The sequence below is a fragment of the Podarcis gaigeae genome (assembly GCF_964106915.1).
Source record: "Podarcis gaigeae genome assembly, chromosome: 4".
Classification (NCBI taxonomy): Eukaryota; Metazoa; Chordata; class Lepidosauria; order Squamata; family Lacertidae; genus Podarcis; species Podarcis gaigeae.
In genome coordinates, this window is record NC_139677.1 from 43463724 (window position 1) to 43482281 (window position 18558).

At 41.4% G+C, this 18558-nt stretch overlaps 1 long non-coding RNA gene across 2 annotated transcripts in view; it reads right to left on the reverse strand.

Moving 5' to 3' along the window:
- The window catches only part of LOC310842540, a 66502-nt gene that overhangs the window by 35714 nt on the left and 12230 nt on the right, over positions 1 to 18558 (reverse strand). The window contains exons 3-4 of one of the 2 annotated variants that reach the window (XR_014563176.1): positions 16993 to 17114; positions 12885 to 13015 (exon numbers count right to left, since the gene is read on the reverse strand). This is a non-coding gene — a long non-coding RNA (uncharacterized lncRNA). Of the gene's footprint in view, positions 1 to 12884; positions 13016 to 16992; positions 17115 to 18558 lie in introns of those variants that run through there. The other variant, XR_014563175.1, reaches the window with a different exon arrangement.

Consider the following 18558-nt stretch of genomic DNA (forward strand, 5'->3'; position numbering starts at 1 on the left):
TTAAGGACACTACAAATTATTCTTAATCTGCCAGTTTTGAGACTTCCTGTTTTTCTCTACTTCGATTATGTAGTTCTCTTGCCTTTTAAACTTTTACAGACAGAGCTCATGGTGTTAGGTATTCTTCTCAAATTGACTTCACATACGGACCTTGACACAAAAGCAAACAGACTTTCAGCTGAGTCACCATCAGATTTTACATGCATAAGCACACATGAACCATTCATTTCCAGCTAATGTGAAATGGCACACACATCAAACTGTGTTATTTATACCTTCATGATTAATGTTTATTTACCCCTCAGTAAATCATTTTTGTTGTGTTTCTGTTAACACCTTTTCAATTTAGATTTGTAAATGTTTGCACTTGTCTGAAAAATGCTTTTGTTGCACAGAAATCTCCTAGGATATATTTTTAATCTAAATTCAGATTTAGGATTTAGAATTGTAGTTAAACACTTTCAATGAAAGAGAAAAGACTTTTCTTCAACTTGTTGCAGAGAAAGGACAGTTGATTTTTTTTCTAGATGCTTTGTCCCACAATCCTTCCTTGGAAGGCTTATAAAAAGGGTTGTCAACCAAGAATGTACAAGTGTCATGGCACTTCAAGCTTTGAGGTGTTAGCTGACAAGTTCATACAGTACTTAGAACTAATAAAAAGACTGGCACTCCTTCAGTTGTGTCCATTCTGCTATTTCAGGTCTAGGGAGCTAGAAGCAGGGCAGGATAATGAAAGTGGAAGACATCAAGTGGTGAATCTGACTAAATATAATTAAGAGTTTATTATTGAGCTTTCTCTGTATAGTGGTGATGGCAGTGAAGAAGCAATACTGCTCTGCAAGCTTTGCACCCTCAGGGTCTTGGATCTCCTTTAGTTTGCCTAAAGGATGATGATAAGGAACTCTCAGAGGTCACTCTGCTAAGAACTTTGAGGATAAAGGTCACTGGTATCTGCCTCAACTTGGACTCCACTAATTCAGCACTTCTGTCTACAGATATGTCTAGACTATCATGTTGATGTGGATTGAGAGAAGAATGTCAGTTATTTTGGCCTGAGGATGTGTACAGGGTGCTTAGAGGAATGCAGCTCATTGATCCAGTTTTGTTACTGGACAACCAAGTAGTCTTATTGGCCAATGTTTTGGTAACCTGGGATTGTCCAGAACCTGCAAGGGAACTAACTGGAACCTGGCATTGGAAGAACTTCTTGCCAGAGCTTAAAATGTTCCACTGACTTGTTTGCATCAAAACACAATTTAAAGTGCTGGTGATTACTACAAAACCTTCTACCACATCAACCTCCCATACTCTGGTTTGGTGTGTTGCAGAGCCTCATCTACAAGGGCTGTTGTCCTGGCACTGACTATTTCTGCATTTGGATCAGATGCAAGGACGACAGTGACAGCTGGCCACACCCAGCCCAGACAGGCGCACAAAACTGTGGCTTTCAGTCTCTTCTATCATTGCACTCTCCCCATCTTTCACAGAGAGTTATTTACACACTTTATTTGGTGCTTATTGTATTGCAAAATGAAAGAAGAAATATAAGCCGGGCTTTGTGGCTATTTAGTGCACAACACTCTGGAATCCAAATCCCACAGGAGCCTAATTAGTGGATTTTACCTGACAATAATGACTGTCTGGGTCTGCATAGCAAGCCCCAGAATAGTACTAACCCTTCCAAGTGGTATATGAGGCATATGAGACCTTTTGCCTTGCGGGGAAACCTTGTAAGTTGAAGTCACTGATAACATTCTTTTTAATTCTGATCAATTTTCAAATTCTCGATAAGTAACTTACCTCTTTAGCAACCAGGGCTTGAATTACAAGGGACCTTCTTATCTTTTTGTGATAAGCTGCCACAACTATAGAAGGCTACAGGGGCTTACAATTTGACTAAGATGGGGGAGAGCATGGTTGCAACTTGTGCATTTCATTAAGGGTCTCTATCTTTATCCTAGTAATTTGAGCACTGCCCTTCAGGTGACAACTTATGAGCCATTGTAATTTTGTCAGAGCTATGAAAGCTGGCATGTGCGGCTTCAATCACCAATAAGGGTTTTGAGAAGCGTATTTTTGCCAGCCTTTCCAGAGACAGCAGAACACTGCAGTAGTTGTGCTGGCATAAGACCTGGTTGTATGCAACATCCCAGCTACCAAGTCCAACCCTCTGAAAGCTATTGTGATATCCCTGGGGTTACTCAAATGGGCCTACTCCACTGATTCCAGATGTCCTTCAAATTACCTGCTGTCAACATCTATAGACTTGTAGAGAGCTGTTGAATTTTCCCTTTATAGTGTTACTCGAGTACAAGACACCTGGGGTGTGACATACAGACCCTAGAATCCACCCAGAACAGTCGCTTAAAATATAAAAATATATTTAAGGAACATGCAGAAGAAGATTGTATGCAGAGTTTAGTGTTCTTATTTCCTAATTTAACATTATCGATTATCCCATGTTTCATAACAGCTATCCTAACACTTCTACATATACTGTCATTATTTCTCTCATTTCATTTTCTTTTAGCTTCCGTCTGCTTCTCACAGCCACAGTTTCCCCACTCTGTCATTCTTCAAATGACACTCTCTACCTGTCACTCATGCTAATGCTGCCCAACATTCCATTTATTAATTTATTTTCACTCTCTTGCTATCAATCATTCTTCCGCTATCTCTTCTGTGTCACAGGCTGTTAGGGATTTATAGGGTTACCCACTGTTCTATACAAATAATGCAGTAGGTTTTAAATAATAGAATATGCGAGTCATAAACTGCAGTGAATTTCAGCAATATATTGAATAAGGGAAAATCATTTAGGCATAGGAGAATTTGGGATTTCTTGAATACAGTGTTTTCTTCTTATATTATTTCCTATGAAACAGATCTCATTGCAAAGTTTATTATCTGTCATCTCCGGATTACATTAGTTACCTCAGTGGACTGTTGGGGGAGAACATTGTGTTAGACTGAAATGGAGCTTTTACCATTAACTGAGAAAAGCAGAAGTCTGAAAGCCCTGAGAGATTCCTTGCCAGACTCAAGGTATTGATCGCTATAAAAAGTAATGTGGAGGATGGGACTGAGAAAAGGGGGAATGAAAGCATAGCATGAATGCTGTCATACTAACAGCAATAAAAGCTTGCTCTTATGTTAGAAAGCCATATCTCCATAAATATAGTAATGGCAAGAAAAAGTTGAAAGTCACATAAAGCTTAAAACCCCCCAACAAACTTTGAGCAATGTTGTCTCATCATTAATGTTGGCCACTTATTTTCTCTTTTTTTTATCTCATGTGAATGGGACTACTCAGCCCACCCCCGCAAAGGTTGGTATTAAAAGCAGGGCTGGGGGAAGCCCGGAGGCTATTTTTTCTGAAGAAAAAAAAAAAGTTTTTGCACCACTCTGACTAGATATTGCCACGGTGCTATTTTCTAATAGGGCCTTCTTTTAAATCACAGAAAACTGTGATCCCAGCCAACCTGGGAACATACCATGAATGTGATTAAGATATGGCAATCATGGCTATGTGATGTCTTCATGAAAGCAATTCAGAGGGACGGCAGAAAGCATTGCCCAACCTCTGAATTTATGATACTAGCATGAAACCATATACGTAATTATCGTATAGCAAAATCTGACTGAAGCCAAATCTAACTTGAATGCTTCCTGCCTTCAATTTGAATGAGAAAATATTTTTGCCCATTTGCAACATGCCTGAAGGAGGCAGCACTAATGGTGTTATCTCTCCATATGTCAGGTTGCAGAGGAAGAGGAGACTGCAGGAAAAGCCTCATAGAATTTGGTGCTTGCTATAAGAGCACAGTCAGACCTTAACAGGCAAAGAAGAGGATGACTTCAATAGTGGATAAGGTGATGGAGCTGCACTACTTCCCTGACCTTTCTCCAGCTGAGTCGCTGCTGCATACTGGGATGCAGAGTGAGAGCTGATGGTGAGATCAGTGTAGTGCAAACACAGTGCTGCAGCCAATCTGGTCTTGTGCCAGCATGTTTGCACCGTGCTAATCTTGTCAATGCCCCTCCTTAGTACGCAGCAGCAACTTAGCTGAAGGAAGGCCAGGAAAGAGGTGTAGTTTCACTGTCCCATCTGCTACTGGATGGCTCCCTCTACCTCAACCCTGCAGATAATTTCTTACAGGCCAAGTAGGAAGTGATGACCAAAGGAAAGGCCGCTGTGGTGAATATAGAAGTTGTAGTTATTTCTTTGTTAATAGTGCACCGTGGTGAGCCTAGAAGTAGTAACGGGTTAGGAATCTAAGCATAGAAAGTTAGGGAAAGTCCTTATGAGGATACTGTGATGACCCACATCTGCGCTCACAGGTTCTGAGAACAAAGGACCAACCTGGTCTACTCTGAAGCAAGAGTGGCCTGGTGCTCTATTGAACATCAATGGGAGTGGGATTGAGTTAAAATGATCACCCAGGTAGGTGATCATGAGATGGCCTGGTACACCTTTCTTCATTTACATGTGATATACCAAGTGTGTCCTTTTATGAAGAGTTAGAATTTTGCAACAGGTATCCACTGCTAGAAACTGGGTATGACGTCTACGTACCCTGGATGCTGCAGGTGGTGCAGTAATGATGGGTTTTTGTTAGCAATCTCATTGGATTTAACTTTAAGATTGATTGATTGATTGATTTTCTGTCCCACCCTTCCTTTCAAAGGAAGCCTCAGGCAACAAACAATAAAATGTGAAAACAATACAATTAGAAGATTGTTGTTGGTATCTGTCTGTCTCAAGAGACAATGGAGTGTGCACCGGGAAAGTCAAACTGCTACATTATCAGCACCAAAGTATCTTTCCACAGTGTACAAGCCTGGGCACTGTGTATGAAGGTCCTGGGCTGCCCAGACAGCAAGACCCATCTCTCGGCCTCACTGATGTGGTTCAAAGTAAAGCAGAGCAATACGTTTGGCACCAACTTGGCTGCAGGAGTTGCTGGATTGTGGCATACAAGGTGCCATCCAACCATCTTAGAGACTCCAATCCAGATTTGTATAAGGTTTACTCCTTAGCCTTTTCTTCTCCCAAAGATATCCTGCAAGGCAATGGAGGCTTAGAATCAGAGTTTTCCTTCTCCTAGACAGCCTACTTTCCCAGGTTGACAAGCCCCATCTGCCTCCCACTTCCCTCTACAGCACATGCAGAAACTGCCTTCTTGTTCATTGGACCCACTACTGGTCTTGTCCTCTCAATCCACTGGAGCCTGTATTTGCATGCAGGGAAAGTCCCTACTTCACCAAAGGTTTAAAACCCATCAGCTACCTGATTTAGCCAGCCAGTGAAAGCTGTTTCCCAGGGTTTGAGAGCTGAGTTCTGGGTGCAGACCAAAGGTAGACAAACCACGCCAGAAGGAACACCCCAATTAGATGATTAAAGATTTTAAATTAGAAGATTAAACCACATCTAAATCATTTCAAAGCAATTAAAACCAGCTAAATATGTTTAAGAATATTAAATCTAAAAGCACTGAAAACAATGACTTATCATCACATTTTAAAATTTTAACCATAATACAGTATCTCCTACTCCCACAGCCTTTGTTCCAACAGCCTTTCTCAACCTTGGGTCTCCAGATGTTTTGGGACTAAACTCCCATCATCCCTAGCTAGCAAGGCCAGAGCTCAGGGATGATGGGAGTTGTAGTCCAACAACATCTGGGGACCCACTGTTCCAGAAGGACACCATGGTCAATGCTGTCAAAAGCTGCTGTGAGACCAAGGAGAACCAAGGGGGCTGTATTCCCCCAGTCTCTTTTCAAAAAGAGGTAATTAATCTGAACAATGAAACCGCTTTCAGTGCTAAAACAGGGCCTGAAGCCAGACTGAAATAGATTGAGATGTGGGGATGCAAATTAAATGTAAATTTGAATTGTATCTTCCACAACTTTCTTCAGAATAAATGTTTTCTTTATTTTAAACACAACATTAGGTATACAATATATTTAACTTCAATCACTCCTCCCACTATTCCCTTTTCATGTATTATTCAAAATGCTGCAATATTATTAGTTTATATTGGTGTTCTATTAGCATACTTTTCAAAGCTTCAGGTAAACGCCACCAGTTACCATGAAGCTGTAATGAACATAGAATACTCAAGGGGGCACCCCAATCATTGGAAAATTTAATGTTTCAAAATAGGGAAAAGATTCCTGTACATTTTTAAAAAGCATTTTCAGAACCACTTTGGGGCTATTTCTTCAAGTGAGCCAAGCTTTTTTGTAAGCCTTTATTAAACATGTATGTGGGACCTGAGCTTTCACCAGGAACCCAAATCCCACTTAACCATGGCACTGAAAGGACCCTGCCCCTCTTACCTTTTAGAAACCTTTTAAGGCTATGGGGGCATGATTTGGCTAAAATTGAAAGTAAGGGGAGCTTATGAATTTCATCATGGGCCCTATTAACTCCCCTCTGCCCACTAAATAATTCAAGTACTAAATGCTTCTGAAAAACTGTGGTACTATGTGCAACCAAAGACAAGCTAGTCAGCTGCCACTTGGTTTTGGCCTAGGGGACAGGTCCAAAGCACTTAAACACTGTTAAGAGTGGCTAATCATGTAGGCTGCTATTTTGCACCTGATAAAATTGTGTTGTGTTTCTGTACTGATGTTTGCTTTACATATTTTTAAAAAATAATATATTGCAAGCTGCCTAGAGAACTGAAGATAGCTGGGAACATTTTGAATAAAGAAATGTTGAATGTAATTTACATCTTGCTCTTTCTGTCATTTGGACTTTATGGCCAGCTGTGGACTATTGAGGGTTATTTCAAGCTTACTCATTATTAGTTTCCTTTCATCTATGAAGGTGCTGTCAGGGACTTTACTTTTTCCCTTAGGATGGTTGTTTATACATCAGCCAAAAGAGAACAAAAAGGACACTAATTTAAATATGGTAATTTCTATATACAAATTTAGAAATAATAATAATAATAATAATAATAATAATAATAATAATAATAATAATAATAATATTTCTACCCCGGCTGGAGCCGGGCTCAGGGCGGTTAACACCATAAAACTAACACAGTATACAAAGAACTTTTAAAAACAAGCAATCAATTAATTAAAATACATCTTAAAATTAGTTCAGAGCAAATTAAAATCTGAACAGATGGCAGTCCACAAGTAAAATTGAGAGTGGTTAATATTCTCCAGCATAGGACGCAGGTGGCGCTGTGGGTTAAAGCATCAGCGCCTAGGACTTGCCGATCAAAAGGTCGGCGGTTCGAATCCCTGTGGCGGGGTGCGCTCCCGCTGCTCGGTCCCAGCACCTGCCAACCTAGCAGTTTGAAAGCACCTCCAGGTGCAAGTAGATAAATAGGGACCGCTTACCAGCGGGAAGGTAAACGGTGTTTCCGTGTGCGGCTCTGGCTCGCCAGAGCAGCGATGTCACGCTGGCCACGTGACCAGGAAGTGTCTCCGGACAGCGCTGGCCCCTGGCCTCTTAAGTGAGATGGGCGCACAACCCCAGAGTCTGTCAAGACTGGCCCGTACGGGCAGGGGTACCTTTACCTTTACTAATATTCTCCAGGACCAACAGTTACCACTGGTCTTATAAAGGACCTGTGAGTGGGCTAGGAGGCCTCTTTAATGCTTGTTCTTATACAGAAAGAAAAGAATCAGACTGAACACCGACCAAAGGCCTGGCGGAACAGCTCTGTCTTGCAGGCCCTGCGGAAAGATGTCAAATCTCACAGGGCCCTGGTCTCTTGTGATAGAGCATTCCACCAGGCTGGGGCCATGGCCAAAAAGGCCCTGGCTCTGGTCAAGGCCAGTCTAATGTCCCTGGGGCCTGGGCTCTTCAGGGTGTTATTATTTGCAGACCTTAAGGTCCTCCGTGGGGCATACCAGGAGAGATGGTCCCGTAGGTACAAGGGTCCTAGGCCGTATAGGGCTTTAAAGGTTAAAACCAGTACCTTAAACCTAATCCTGTACTCCACTGGGAGCCAATGCAGCTGGTATAGCACCGGATGAATGTGCTCCCACGGTGAGGACCCCGTGAGGAGTCTCGCCACGGCATTCTGCACCCGCTGGAGTTTCTGGGTCAGTTTCAAGGGCAGCCCCACGTAGAGTGAGTTACAATAATCAAGTATATAATATAAATGCACCTTATCATTGTGGGGAAGACTGACCTTCATATTCAAAATATGCTTGGCTGCACTAGTGTTTTTCATCTGATTGTATTAACAATTTCTAGCCACTGAAAAACAAATAGTAACTCATTTTGTTTCAAGTACTTTATGATTTGTTAAGTTGAACTTAAAGAAACTACAGAAACTGCATTTGCATTGAATTCACACTCAGCTATGAAACTGACTGTGTGATCTTGGACTGGTCACGATTTCTTAACCTAACTCAGATGTAAGCATAAATGAAGCGGGAAGGAAACAATGATCTTGCTTCAAGCTGTCAAATTTTTATTGGTTCACAAAGGAGCCTATTCCTGATTTTTGCAGAAATGGTTTCGCTCATTTCAGAGCCAATCATGTCCACTTCAAATTTATTCTGTTCCAAAGATGCCAGCCTAACTTTACAACTAAGAAACATCAAGGCACAGTAATGGGTGACTAGCTTAAGATTAGTTGATGAATTCTTAGCACAGTATTTTTAAGCAGAAATATTAAATAGCAATGCTTTATTCATAAGCTTTCTACTAATCACTAAATAATCATAGCTTCTCCATGCTAAATTGGGAGCCTGGGATTGCAGAATTAAGCATAGCTCCCATGTGAATTAAAAATTCAACACTTCTTCCTTTAGACATTAAACACTTACGTCACCTCCATTATCAGCAAACTAGAACAAGAGAAAACAAACATTTGCTTTTATTCACACAACAAATCAATTATTTTTCCTTCCAGGATATAGCTGTTAATAAAAAGGACCAATGCAGCAGCGAGCAGAAGCTTCAGCAGCTGCAGATTGTTGGAAACAGGATGTTGATGTTTGTGACTGTTACCATGGGAACAAGGGGGCAGTCCATTCACTGTACTGAGCACCGGATGTTAGCTCAGTGAGTGTCATATGACCTGTACTGAAAGTACATGGGTGGAGTATATTCTCTCTGCTGTTGAGTGCAGACATGTTTCTCTCTACTGCTGCAAAAGACAGAAATAAAGCCATGTAAATATATTTCTGTCTGTCTCTTTCCCCTCCCTGGGGATAGCAGGGCAGAGGGGGAAAGGAGTGGTGTGTTCTTTTCACGTTTGAGAAGGATCGCCGATAAGAGGCCTCGCCTGTTTTTCCTGCCGGGAGTCGCAGCGGGGAGGTCAATAAGGAAATCAGCCGGTGCCTAGCAAATGGCACATTCCTCTGACAAGGCTGGATTCCAACAATGGTAGCAGAGCCGATGGTTTCTTCACTCCATGGAAGTCTGCAATGAGAGGTTGATGCACCTCTGCATCTAAGGCAAGAAGATAACGTCTGTGTACAGCCAGAAGCTGAACAGACAAGCAACGGAGCCCCAAGGTATGAAAAATTTCAGGCTAAAAGTGTGAATGCAGATTGATTTATTCTCTGGTTCATGGGAGCAGCGTTTGGGAAAAACAGCTCCGAGAGAGAAGCTTGCATTCCAGGAATTTTTGTGGTTGATAAGGTTCCTGTTCAAGGAAAGGAATGCACAGTTGCTAAGCAACACCCGTCATTGTAGTGGAAAGCTACCAGAAAGGGCTGGACTGTGAGGCTGAGCCTGAGAGAGGCGAAAACAATGGAATGTTTTGACTAGAATCTCACAAGCTCTTGGAAGGGACTTTCCACAGCAGCCAGCGTTCAGCTGCAAGAGCGTAAACAGCCGGCTATTGGATTTTAGCTGCTTGAAAGAAAAAGAGTGAGAGCTGAGGCAAGGCTTCAAAATGGATGCCAAGAAGGGGGGAGGTTTGCCTTATCCACCCCCCTAACTGATGACAATTATTCATCTTGGTCTATTAAGATGAAGGCCATGTTGCAGAATCAGAGGATCTTTGGGGTGATTGAGAACCCCATCCCTGCAGCACCAACGCGAGCTTGGGAGTCACAGAATGTGAAGGCCAGGACGGCTATAATTCTGTGTGTCTCAGATTCCCAGCTTGTGCATATTCAAGATTTAGAATACGCGCAAGAGATTTGGGACACGCTGCGTAGGACACATCAGAGAGATGCTGGTTCTTCAGCGTTGCTTTATTTTTAGAAGCTGACTAATCTGAGGCTTGCGCCTGATGGAGATGTTCAAGCGCACCTGACGGAAATGAAATATCTGCGGCAACAAGATGGTGGAATGCAATTTCCGTCTGCAGGAGGAAGTGTTTTGCTTCATGATGATAGACAGCCTAAATTGGACTTATAAAACGGTTGCCAGTCAGCTTGGTTCCCTTCCGGCGCAGGATTTGACCTCTGAGAGGGTGTGTGCCGTGGTCCTGAATGAACACGACAGACTTGCTGCACTGGAAGTAAAAGACAGGGGGAGGGAGGAACGGAGTTCTAACGCCCCCAATGCTGTTGCTACTGGAGAGAATGCTGTAGCTTTGAACGTTGTCCGATGTTACAATTGTGGACAGACTGGGCATCTTCAGCGGAGCTGTAGGAAGCCACGTCAGCACAAAGGAGCCAAGGGAAGCTCTGCGAAGTCTGAGGCATCAGGCAAAAGTCATACAAAGTCCCAGGCAAAGCCTGCAAAGGCTTTGATGTCGCTAAAAGCCACACCAGAGGTGGGGAACTTTTTCGTTCTGGACACAGGAGCGACCGTTCATATGTGTCCACACAGAGATCTGTTTTCGATGTTTAAGAAGCAAAGCTTCGCTGTGCAACAAGCCAACGGCTAGGAGCTGGAAGCGAAAGGAATTGGAACTGTGTATCTTAAGAGTCTGAAATTGACTATAAAAAATGTGTACTTGGTTCCAGAGTTGAAGTTCAATCTGCTGAGCGTTTCGCAGATTGCTAAGAAAGGACTAAAACTGTCCTATGATGCTGAGAGCTGCAAGATCTACAAAGATGGAGAGTTGTATCTTTCTGCCAAAGAGAAAGATGGACTGTATTTGTTGACTTTTGATCAAAGTGATTACATGAAATGTAATTCTTCTGATTCTAACATGATCTCTTTTGCAGGTCTGACCAAGAAGGACGCCAAGCAGGTGACCACAAGGGCCAACAGGGCATTTCAATGTGTGTATGCTGATGTGATTGGTCCTCTAGCACCATCTAGAGGCAATGCTAGATTTTACCTTGTGTGTGTGGATTCTTTCTCAAATTTTGTCTGGATTTATGTGTTAGAGAAACCACAAGAAGCCTTAGAAAGGTTTAAAGAGTTTTGTGACAAGGTTAAAAATATGCATGATGCTAACATTGATTGTCTTTTCACAGATGAGAAGCCAATTTTTCTTTTACAGGATTTTCAGGAGTTCCTGCAGAAGAAAGGGATAAGACACAAGATTGCTGCTTCAGCGGAAGCATGGAACAAAAGTGTCTGTGTACGGGTGAACAAAGAATTGCAAAAGGGGATGAAAGTGCAATTGCTTAGTTCACATCTGCCACATGAGTACTGGGCGGAGTCGCTATTGTCGTATACTTATACGTGGTTGAGAAAGGTTTCAAAAGAGTTGGGAAGTTCTCCTTTTGAGAAACTGTTCCATAGAAAACCTTCAGTTGCCCATTTCAAGGTTTTTGGATCTCATGTGAGAACAGAAGCTCCAGGTGGGGTAAAGAATGCCAGAGGCATTTTTGTGGGATATGAAAAGGGTCTCTACAGAGTAATTTTGTCTGAATCTGGTCAAGTGATTCTCACAAAATTTCTAGAGAGTGCTCCTGAACAGGAGAGAGTAATTGTTCACACATTTCCCACAGGGGACGATTCGGATGATGATGATGATTTTATTGATTACAGTGGTACTGATGATGACAGTAGTAGCTCAAAGAGCTCAGTTGACACAGTCATTGAGAGGAAATCTCACATAATGGCTAGACCCTCAGAGGTAGAGGACGAACCACTGTTTACAATTGGTACTGGTTCTCCAAAGAGTCCGGAGACTGAACCAGTGAGCAGAGAAGATCAGCACCTCTTACGTAGGTCTGAGAGAGTCACAAAGGGTGTACCACCCAAGAGGTATTCAAAAGAGTTTGCTAACTTAGCTGTTGCATGTGTTGCTGTTGTAAACAACCGAGGTCAGGTTGAAGCTGTGTCTAAGTCAGAGACAAAGACACAACAGAGAGTTGCTAACCAAGGTAATGCAGAAGCACTCATTCCTTGGAAGTCACACAACCAGAGAGGTACACTGGGGAAACCAGTGGCGGGTAGTTCCGAGGGTGGAACTGAAACAACAGGGGAATGTTATATGTATAACAACTGTTTGTTTTCTTCTCTGGATGACGCTTTGCTCGCAGCACGCATTGATTCTTTTGGGGGAGGATGTTACCAAAAAGGACCAATGCAGCACCGAGCAGAAGCTTCAGCAGCTGCAGATTGTTGGAAACAGGATGTTGATGTTTGTGACTGTTACCATGGGAACAAGGGGGCAGTCCATTCACTGTACTGAGCACCGGATGTTAGCTCAGTGAGTGTCATATGACCTGTGCTGAAAGTACATGGGTGGAGTATATTCTCTCTGCTGTTGAGTGCAGACATGTTTCTCTCTACTGCTGCAAAAGACAGAAATAAAGCCATGTAAATATATTTCTGTCTGTCTCTTTCCCCTCCCTGGGGATAGCAGGGCAGAGGGGGAAAGGAGTGGTGTGTTCTTTTCACGTTTGAGAAGGATCGCCGATAAGAGACCTCGCCTGTTTTTCCTGCCGGGAGTCGCAGCGGGGAGGTCAATAAGGAAATCAACCGGTGCCTAGCAAATGGCACATTCCTCTGACAAGGCTGGATTCCAACAATAGCCCCCCCTCTCTCTCACACACACCTCGACCAGCCACCAAGCTTTGCCTCCTTATTCTTGTGTAAAACCCCTATGGAATGCCAGGGACGCAGCCCTTTTTGCTCTTTTGGAGCAGCCATAGTGTGGTTTTGAAGAGATCTGAAGAAAGAGAAAGAATAGAAAATTACACCTAGAGGGAGTAAACCTTTATTACATACATAGCCCTTTATTACCAAGAGGGAGTAAAAAGGAAACATTCAGAGAACACCACCATGGAATAAAGAGCAGTTGTTGCTTTCTCCCCTCCCCCAGAACATTTATTCAGCAGCAGCACTGCCAGGGTGTGTAAATGAGGCCTATGGACGTATCCCAGGATTGTGAAGCCATACACGTCTGAGAGTTTCTAAATGCTTTGCTATGTCTAACTCCATCCACTGTATTCTCTTCTGTTGCTTAGGAACACTTTAAATCACACCTACCCAAGCTGTTCCTCTTTTCCCTCCCCTTTCCTATTAGGTAAGTCCTAGCTCAAGAATGTAATACATTCTATTAAGTTGCCACTTGCAGTTTTCCCTTCTTCCTTTCAAGTACAGTGGTACCTCGGGTTAAGTACTTAATTCGTTCCGGAGGTCCGTTCTTAACCTGAAAATGTTCTTAACCTGAAGCATCACTTTAGCTAATGGGGCCTCCTGCTGCCACCACGCCGCCAGACCACAATTTCTGTTCTCATCCTGAAGCAAAGTTCTTAACCCAAGGTACTATTTCTGAGTTAGCGGAGTCTGTAACCTGAAGCATATGTAACCTGAAGCATATGTAACCTGAGGTACCACTGTAATGTGGTGGGCTTGAGGCACTGCACTTGGGGCACCAAATAGCTCCTTCCACACAGCAAGGAGTAGCTGGTTGGAGAAAGAGGGTACTCTTTCCTTGTCTGTTTCCCCTTTCCTATTTAATGTATACAAAGATTTCTCCGAGTACACACATCTCCCATCTCAGGGTTATAGTTCTCAGCAACCATTAACAAATTACAGTGCCCGGAATTCTTTGAGGGAACACTTTATTTTGAACGTGCTTTAAAGGTATAGGGTGTATTCAGGTGACTGAGTTCAGCTGCTGGTTTTCAGTACTAGGGTTGAAGAATGTGCAGGGTACCTTTACCACTGAAAACTGCAGTGTCTTGTCTTCTCACACACTTATAATTCAGGAACAGTTTCCCTCTAAGCACATACCTACATAGGATTTTCTATATAAGGTATGTGTCTACAATCCTCTTGTTGCACAAAGAATACAAATACTGTATGGGTTTTCACTCTGCCTCTGTGTTAAAAACAAGCACTTTCCTTGCACAAACGCCTTCTGTTCCCTGTCTCTGCTTGCAAACATTAGTTACAACTTAACTAGCTTTTCCTCATCTCAGTGGATTGTGAGTAAACTAGCCAATATTTAAACCAACTGACTTTAATTTGATGTTGAGAGTTATCAAATTATAGGTGGTCCATGGGGAAAAATGCATTTCAGCCCCTCCACTTAAAGAGTGGAAGAGAAACCTGCAACAAAGTGTAGGAGCCTGGAGTGCTTCTGTTTGAGACCCTATAGTTTTCTGTCCCCACCTTCAGTCAGCATTCTGTGCCCTCTAAGAATACTTAGTCCTCATTGGGCTATTTTTGGATCCCCTGCTTTTGAGAGGTACCGTAATATGCAAAAAAGATTCCTCTGATTTGGAAAGCTGAATTAGGGTAACCTTATATGTAATTTGTAGCTAGGCTCAAAGAAAATCACCCATATGCCTGAAAACTACCTTTAATAATTACTGATGTGCCTTTCCCCATGTTTTCTCCTCTGCTCTAGCGATAAAAGATATTTTATCTGTTAGAAGGAATCACAGGATTCACTTTGTTATAAACAAAGCACTACAGTACTTTCCATTCTAGATATTGTATATACTAGCGTTGGAATACAAGGAGCAATATGTTTGAGAAATGAGCTTTCAGCGTTATCATCTCTGTACTAAATTCACTATTGCTGCAGGGAACTACCAGAAATTCATGGTTCACCTGATAACAAGAGTAAGGCTGCTGAGAATTACTGGAGTACTTCTGAGGATCTTTGTATTTCAATGATTAAATGGGGCCAGTTGATCTTTTGCCTTTTTTCATTTTAGCTAAATCTCTCCCCATGTTTGTCATTTTGCCTGCAGCAAGGTGAATAAAAGCAGTTTTGTTTTGATATTTTTCTTAATCCATTGTGTGCCTTTGTGTTTCTATCATTCTCAAAGGACAAAAGGAAAAAGCTACCTCCCTGCTGTAACCTTTTCAGCTATTTGCCAACCTGCCATCCCCTGCCCCCCATCTGGTAGTGTAACTTTGCCAAAAGGAATTCTGCAGATTACCAATGTGGAATCTGAATCTGACAGAGGATCAAGGCTATGTACCATCACTGTTTAATTCAAACTTTTTGTATTAAATATTTTAAATTCAAACTGGATTTTTCTATATTTTCTACCATTATTATTTCACAGTTCTGCCTTCTTTCATAAAATTAATTTTCTGTTAGTTGTATATAGACAGAAACACAAACCTTACAAAATGATGTCGTGTGGAGTCACTGAGGTACATTTTTTTTTTAAAGACTGGGGGTCATAATTTCACTAATATCTGTTCTTTTTCTGTTTCAATTATTCTGTTTCAGCCTTCTACATTTAATCCAAACCCATTTTTTGTCCTTGCTCTTCATCTTTACTACATCTGTTTCTACATTTCCTGTGCTTTTCACTTGGCCTTCCTATATGGTTTCTTCGTTTATTTAATTTTGAGTGCTTTTTTGCAGTGGCAAATCTTTCTCCTGGGGAGAATGAAGAGATACTTTTAGGGCACAATGCTGCAACTTACTGGCTGTGTGCCAGCAAATATAAATGCTTGTTAAAAACATTTGACAAACAACTGCTGTGTCTTAGCAGGGCTTCATACTAGTGGTCCATGGAATGAGCATAGGACACTCGAAGAATCAGCTCATATAACTGTCAGCAGGTGGTGGCATTGTCATATAAAGTTGTACAATGTAGAAAAACGGAATGTGATGGGCCTTTGACTATCGATAAGATGACTACTGATTTAGTGCTCCAGTAAATTACTGGACAATAAAGCACCAACTAATATGTGTTAACCTTTTGCAATGAAGAAATTGTAGGCAGGAGTTTCAGTAGGGCTGCAATAACTCACAGCATACTCATTCATCCTCATTCCTCAAGCTGCTGTTAGGTGATGGCAAACCCCAAGTTGATGTACCCTTAGAATAATAAAGAAAATAGAGCACTGTGTACAGACATTTGAGGGTTAGGGCTGTTCTTTTGTTGTTGCACTCTTGAGAGTACATGCATCTTTGGGATGCAAGAAGCTCCACTGAGAACTGCAACTGACACTGGCCGGAGTCTTACACTGCAATTAGGACCGTGGAATCTTTGGTGTCATTTTTTGTGTGAAGTAAGCATGAGTGAGAATGGCAAGGCCTATTCTGGCAAATGCACAGATTTGGAGCTAAATTCCATATATCCTGGGTGGATAGAGTGCTTGATTTTTGTTGTGGGACAAGAAAAGAAAGGTACTAGTGCTCTTACAGCAAATGAGTATGTGAATGACCGAACCAGTCCCAGTTATCTAACCATAATTTGTTTTCCAGCAGCAAAACATGATATTAAACCCTGGTTTTGCCCACACAACTTGTTCTAACTATGATTTGGTACTGTGTACAAACCTAATTGATTTGCTCACTTATTGCTTTTTGGCACCCACCTCAAATGCATGCCAAGCTATAGGCATGAGGCAAGTGCATCTGTAAAACAGACCATAATATAAGCTGTTTAGGGACTTCATGGGGGGGGGTTGCCTAAAATACTTTCACACATGAATGCAACAACAACAAAAAATCTAGATTTTGCTGAACCATTCTTTGCTAATTTATTTTAAGATTATCTTTCCCTGACTTTTCATCTCTTCACCAGAGGGCACTCTTAACTAAAAGATAGGACTCAAAAAAGTCTATCAAAAAATACTTGTTTTCAGCTATAAAGAGATTAGAGGAAGTCTCAGTTCTGAAAAGCATATTTTACATTTAGTATTTTTAAATTTTAAAAAACAAACCTTATACAGAAGCTTCTATGTAGTATTTCATCTTCTGTACTAGTTGAATGAATATTCTGCTGTTCTTTGAGATTAGTAGAGTGGTTTCATCACTATAGAACAATATCTGCTTCAAGGCTGTTCTGGAGAGGAAAACCAAATGTGTCAGGAACTTGCCACCCTCCTTCAAATTATTAGATGTCACGTTATCAAAGCCTTTACAATCTTATCTTTACCTTATTCTCTAGGCAGAGCCTGGATCTCTACATGCATCATTTCCTAAAATGGAAGTGCTCATGTCGTATCATCCTGGGCTCCCATTTTATCCTGTGGGTAATCCTTCTGCTTAAAGTGTTTTATTTGACATGGAATTTATAATTCACTCTTGTGGTGCAGACTCTCAAGCTTGAGTTCATCATGCTTACACTTCAATTCCTTTTATTCAACAGCTTGAGCTATCATAGAATTGTAGAGTTGGAAGGCACCACAAGGGTCATCTAGACCAACCCTTGCAATGCAGGAATCTTTTGCCCAACATGGGGCTCAAACCTATGATCCTAAGACCAGGAGTCTCATGCTGTCATAACACTGTTTCTGGTTTCATCCTCTGTCTTTTATACTGTGCTTCTTTCTGCCTGGACCTATTGCCAGACTTTATCCTGCAAATGCATCCAGATTTATGCTCCTTATTATGAGTTTCATTTGTGCATTACTTATTCAGTCTTTCCAAATCCTGTTATTGCATTTTCACAGATTTAAACTTTTTTGTTCTCAGGGATATGTAGGAGGATGTTGAATTTAAATAATGCCAGCTTGTAGGAAAGACTCTGAACTTTTTGCAAATGACTTCTATCTATTGCACTGATGAAATCCTTTCTTAATTTTCCTAAGGGGACAGATTTGAGAGCTCTGTGTAGAACAAGAAAAAAGCCTGAAATTGATGTATAGATGCTGCTGCTTCAGGGTCCCTGCATGCTACCAGCCCACTCATAAAATGAGTCATGGTAGCAGTGTGAAGGTTTAAGTTCATACATCTGAGCAAGAGCTAACTACGGTAGCTATATTTAAATAAAATCCCAAGAAAACACTCTTGTAATAAAAACAGGCCACTGTATTTGCTTGTAATATATATTAGAAAATTCATAAACTGAAACCATTTATTTTCAGATTTCTAATCGTGTTATCTCTTTTTAAAAATCAACATAGATTCATTTGCCTAAGGCAAACAGGATATTGCTTTTGCAGCAGTGAATTCTGTGCTTGTTGTACAGCACTAAACAATAAAGGTATTGGAATAGTAAAATTCTGCCACAATTAGAAAACTCACTAAAAACACAATCTGTTTTGCTCCTATACATTTAACAGCAGCTGTTTTCACAGAAATAAGTAGGTGAAGCTTTTTACAGCATTATGTTAATCATTATAATATGTTAATATATGTAGATAAAATAGTTCTAAAAGATACAGGAACAGTTAGTAACCCTAGCTTTGACTCTTAGTGTTCTGGTCTTTCAGGGATTTCCCCCCTTTTGTTTAGACTTCAGAAATAATGTTGCTCAATACACTTTTTTCTTTTTAAAGCTATTT